Genomic DNA, 6,050 nt, shown 5'->3' with positions numbered 1-6,050 from the left:
TTCCCAGGGGCGGGGTTTATCTGGGTTTGTGATGTCACAAACCCGGCAAGTAACTCCTTGTAGTCCCTACCAGCCATTTTTGTAGGCATTAAACCGCCAGAATTTTAAAAGACGATATCGACGTTTGCATTGAACTTTTAGCTTCGTAACTTTGCAGATATTGTTTATGCTCAAACAGCAACATTACACACTAACTAACGTTAAAAAAGTGAAATCACAATCAACCACCCCTTTAAGTACTGTAACGAAGTATTATTACTTCGTTACATTACACCACTGCTCATGAACTTTTGATTTGTTCATGTTTTTTTTTTCAAAAAGCTATAATTTGGCTTTAAAAAGAAATGAAATATAGTGCAAAGTGCATGATACATATGGACCACTTTTGATGATACTTTTATGTATTTTATGTTTTTACAGCTTGAAAACACCAGTCCCAAAAAGAGCATAAAAACTAATTTTCTCCCTTTGTGTTCATACAGCTTTAGAACAATATGAAGGTGAGAAAATGGTTTCAATTTTGGGTGAACTACTCTTTTAACACCTCCTATCATACAGTGCAGGGAAAATTCCTCATATTGAGCAGTGGGGTTTCTGCAGACACTGACCTGCAGTGTTTTCTTATGCCAGGGAGCTGGGGGATGTAAGGGCCAAGCAGAAGCAAGGCTCTTTGGAGCATCTCTTATGTGGTAGTCGATATGAAGACAAAAACGACGGTCGACGGATGATTTGTGCTAGTGTGTTGAGCAGAGATAGACTGTGAAAAAGCTCAGGGGACAAAAGACTAGGTGGCAGATAAAGCCCCCAGGGGGTGATTTGTGGCTCATTTGGTGGGTTAAGTGAATAAAGATGCACTGGGCCATACACATCAGGCTCAAACTAGGAATGGGGTAAAACAAACAATGGCCTGTACAGGGTGGAATAAAGATAGATTGAAAACATAATATTGAGCACTATGATTGCTCCTCATGCGGACCACTCCAAAGCCTGTTGTGTTTGTTTTCATGGCAGGAATGGATTGTAATTCAAGCATAATCTGGATTAACTGGCTCATCTCGATCAATGTTGTATAGATGGATGAAAAAACCCAAAAACAAAAACTATAGATGCTGAAAGCTTCACCTACATTTAGCAGATTTGCCATAGCACTGGCCTAAAATTGCTTTAATGCTAAACGGTGTCAACAGGAGGGTGGAGGAGGCAATACAAGCAGGATTGTGTAGGTGTATCCGTAAAGAAGATGATGGCACTGCTAGAGATGAGGGCTCCATCTCGGGGCATGATGGATAGCAGGGATATGAATGCTGTCATTGAGAAAATCAGATATGAAAGAGAAGCATCAGGGACGCAAAGTGGGCCTTGGCAGAAAGGCTACAGAAAGATCCCATTACCAGCCACTCAGTGGGGTCAGCAACTCAAAGTGCTCTAAATGGGACTTTAGGTTGCTGTCTCACACGCTGTAAAAGATCACTCCCCAAAAGCTAGACAATTCATACAACGCAAGCCATTCTGAGAAACAGCCTAGCTGCAGATTCATCGGTGCGCTGGACAGCTCTTTTCTCCGCGTTCTCCTTCCTTGGCTTCGACTTCCTTTCATATCGGTATAATAGCTCTCGGAAAGTTGAGTCACAGGAAGAAGGTTTTATGAATCAAGGCTTTGTGAGGTTTCATAAATCTCTCCAATACCAACCTATGAGAAAGCAAACATCTCTCTTTGACAGTTCTTTCAGTGACTATGAACTTCCCTTTGGCTACTTGTGCTCCACAGTCCTTTTTTAACCTGTGAGACACTCATCTAGCACAGAAATTGCTAATGACTTTAGCATCGACCTAAAATTAGCAAAGCAATTACTTTCATTCAGGGACTTTCGTAATGGCAGGGGAAATGTACTCTTCATGAAAAATGGTCACTTGATAACATTTCATAGCCACTTTGAGCCTTGTTAGAATCTGCAATCACATTGTGTAGCAGGACAATGAAAGTGAACGGGTTACACACTATATCTGTCATGCTAAACAAAATCCTTCTCTTGCAGAGTTAGAGATCAGCTTTCCCATAGAGAAAATAGCATATGCAAATGCTTTCTGTTTTTCATGAGAGTGTGGCATTGTAGGGTGACAGCAATTTCAGCACTTAGAGCGAGAGGTATAATTAACTACTTAAGCGATACCCGGTTCTGAGAAAACGGCAGAGAACTCTCAGCCCTGGAGGCTAAGAGACTCACCTGATGCTAGAGAGGCAGGAAACTTCTAAAACTAAGACTGGAAAGCAAGTAAACAACAAGTAAATTATGTTCTCTCATCTTTGCTTTGCTGTATCATGAAGCATTTTGTTTGTGAAGGGCTTTGTTTTGTTCATGCTAGTAGGAATGGAAATAACTCAATAACTTTGTTTATCCAAACCACATTCATTTTTCCATGTATTCCATGATATTAAAAAGATTCCCTCATATTTTCCTTCGAAGAAAACATACAGTGACAAAAATACATACTTGGGTCAGATAAGATGGAGTCTGTCTTCGGGACAAACTGGTCACAACGAAGTCCACGGTAACCCTCTTTACACCTGCAAAGGAAGAAGATATATTATATGTTCATTGTATGGAGGAAAAAAACATTTCAAAGTATCTTTTTTATGTAGTGTGATAAATGATGACAGAATTTTCATTTTGGGGTGATCTAACTCTTTAAACAGTCCTGTGGTGTGACAAATACGTTTTTAAGAGTCCAAATATCCTATGCAATCTCTCAACTAATATAAGTCATAAAAACAGCATTATCTAATTAGTAGAAAATGTTTAAAATAGTTCTAGAAGGAGCATGTCACACTGCAGGGCACCCCTGTCGCTGCTTGACATGTCATGCCAACCCATTTAGAATACAGATGTGGCATTTATAATACCGCGTCCACGTGTCCATCCATCATGTCATTTTCACAGAGAGATTGACTTAGCATTAGAAATCAGAATATCCAGAAATGTTATAAATTAGCCCCATGCAGAAAAGGACGAGGAAGTAAAAGAGGGAGGGGTGATGGGGACAAGAAAGAAGAAGAAAAATAGGGATAACAGGGCGGGTCTGTCCAGAGCTCAGTGGTGCCTGCACTCGCACAGATAACACAGTCTTGACATTTATGTCACATCCCCACTGAGCTATGGGGCCGTATGGAAAAAGACGAAGGCATTTGACTAGACTCTTACTGTGAGATCTATGTGAAACAGGGGACTTCTTCCAAAAGTACATACTTGGGTCAGATAAGATGGAGTCTGTCTTCGGGACAAACTGGTCACAACGAAGTCCACGGTAACCCTCTTTACACCTGCAAAGGAAGAAGAACATTTCAGTACAGAAATATAAATGATCTGGGTGTCATCAATATTTTAGGTTAGAGGATGTTCTTATTTTATTAGACAAATTTAAAGACATTTGTAACATATATATATATATATATATATATATTAACGCACCGTAACACACACAATATCTTTTTTAAAGTTGTGAAACTGATGACCAGTTGATTTCGACAAGAAAAAATATGTATCTTGAACTTATAAAGCAATTATACATATTGGCAAATGTGATAAAATTTGTTTCGGTGATTACATTTTCCTCGTTTTTTTTTTTTTTTTTTTAAGTCTTGCCCCAACAACTGTAGTTTTCCCATGCACAAATACATATACGACACACTTCAGATGCTGCAAACACAGACTCATTTCCATTTACCAGCAGCATTGCGCCTTTTATTCAGCACGTTTACCAGAAAATTGCCCAATTCTGAGATCTGCCTCTGTGATCACTTCTCTCCTGTGCAACGCTAACATAATTTTGACGAGGCATACCATGATAATGACGCTTCACAAAAGGAAACAACAAGCATACAGGCTGAGAAGCATCAAATAAACCCTTAGCAGAATGATCTTGATGTTGTTTCATCTGGCTTCATCTGCAATGTGTGTGTGACAGCTGCCTAGATTCAGTCCTGTCTGTGTGTCTGGCTTGGAGAAGCGGGACTGAGGTTTGCTAAAAGAAACAGGGAAGAGTCTGTAAAATGACTGCAAAGAGGGAAAAACATGGTTAGACTATGATTACAGTCACAGAAACAGGTGAGGAGCATGAAGTGCGGTCTCATCTCCTGCTCCCTTGTGCTCTGTTAGCTCACCATCTAGTTAACACCAACTCGTGTGTTGACGGCAGAATGATGGCCGTGACTGTCGGCAGCCTATTTGTTTGTTTCTCCCCTTTCTCCCATTTTTTGTTAGACGATAAAGTAGAGCTTTTAGGCATATGCCAAGAAAACAAACCGAGAAATTATTTCATGCATCATTGCTTACTTGGTATCGAAGGAAAGGAAAATCAATGTGTGCGCATGTGTTTATGACATTCGAGGTGCCTACAGAGTAAACAACATTGTAAACTAGAATTTCTGGATCTGCTTCATGGCTTTTCATTATCATTCAAGGACATGTTGCTTGGCATCAATGATCGTGCCCCCCGTTGGTTAAATTACAGCTACAGAGAAAAGGAGAGAAAGGATATATCTTCCCCGAAGGAAGCCAAGGCAATGAGCAGGACTCGCATTTGACTACCGCCCAGCTTGTTAATTAAAGCTGAAGTGTGTAATTTTTTCAATGTTAAAATACTCTCGTCCCAGCTTAATATGCAGAGACGACTAAAAGTAAGCCATTAGTGGGGCGATTTCCCTGAAAAGTGTAAACACTGTGTCTCTGTGGCCCTATCAAAACATTGCTCTGTTTGTTTGAGAATTCCGACCAGCCTCGCACAGCAACGGTGGCTTAGCCAATGGCATGAGTTAAGAGGCGGGGCACTCACTTTCCTGCCCAATAACAGATGGGCAGAGTTTCTTGAGGGAAACCTCTTTGAAAACAATCATTATTTTGCAGTAGCATTTGGTGATTCTGGTGGCGTAGAAAATACACTTCAGCTTTGAAAGTATGTGGATGTAAGTTGGAATAAACAGGTGAGCTTGTTTGTGCAGAAAAGTGTGTCTGCAAGTGGGATGTGCGTGGTGGTATTCTTTTCCTCCCTGTCAAACAGCTCCCACATAACAGACTGAGCTTGTGGCTTGCATGTGGGTGCTGCATATACTACCCACATTCACACACCCACATACTGTACAAACACACATTTACACAAAGATATTGTCATCCCTCCTCAAGATCCTGTGACAACTTTCCTCCATAAATAAGGTGCAATCTGATTCTGACATACTCTAGTATTATTGATGGATAGGGAGGCTAAAATAAGGCAAGTATTGGAAACAATCTCTGCTCAATTGTTCCTTACCCAGCATCCCTGTCAAAAAAAGTGCTGTTTAAGAAAAACCTGGCTTCTCTATTATCACACGGCCAATACATATTCATATGTATCTGTCTGGGTTTGCGGAATGGGAGGCGGAAAGTGGGCATTGCAACAGAATTTTATTTGTTGAATGACATTGACTGATGCCTGCTTCACCATTCACGATGTTTGTTTGCGAGACAGTCTCGCTTATCAAATTCAGTACACAAACAAGGCCCAGTTCCCTATCTCTTCAACAAGTGTTTTTTTTTTTCAAGTTTATGTCCCAGGGGTTGACGTCTATTCAAATTAACAGATTACAAGCTTTTTTACAAATTTTTTATGAAGACTGCATAAAAACAGTCTTATAAACATTTTACCATATCTTCATTATTTAATTTTGGTACTTTTCAAATGCCATTTATGTAGAACTTTTATTGTTTTACCCTTGTCCCAGACCCAGACTTGCAATATTAAACTCTGAAACTATGCATCATAAAAATGAATTATTTCATATTCAATTATGATAATCTAAGCAAATAATAAAATAAACATAAACCATATCCATTATTGTGTGAAAATCAATTATTCTAATATTTAAACAATGAATTCAAATACCACGACTCTTCTACAGTCGCATCATTTCCACCACTCAAAACATTGAGAAATGTTGGTATTATAATATTATAACCATTATGCATTATATCCATTATATTTTAACGCTGTATATAAAAATAATATATATGTAATAT

The 6,050-nt window shown here is 39.3% G+C and overlaps 1 protein-coding gene across 1 annotated transcript in view; it reads right to left on the bottom strand.

Moving 5' to 3' along the window:
• Positions 1-3,318, bottom strand: part of LOC107754077 (uncharacterized) — a 30,221-nt gene extending 26,903 nt beyond the window's left edge. Inside the window, exon 1 of the mRNA XM_016570390.1 lies at positions 3,246-3,318. The gene's annotated coding sequence lies outside the window, so the exon portion shown is untranslated. The remainder of the gene's footprint in view (positions 1-3,245) is intronic.
• Between the last annotated feature and the right edge of the window lie 2,732 nt (positions 3,319-6,050).

This window comes from Sinocyclocheilus rhinocerous, unplaced genomic scaffold (assembly GCF_001515625.1).
Source record: "Sinocyclocheilus rhinocerous isolate Xijiao unplaced genomic scaffold, SAMN03320098_v1.1 scaffold502, whole genome shotgun sequence".
Lineage (NCBI taxonomy): Eukaryota > Metazoa > Chordata > Actinopteri > Cypriniformes > Cyprinidae > Sinocyclocheilus > Sinocyclocheilus rhinocerous.
Note: the sequence above shows the minus strand (reverse complement) of the source record. Positions and strands in the feature narration are given on the sequence as shown.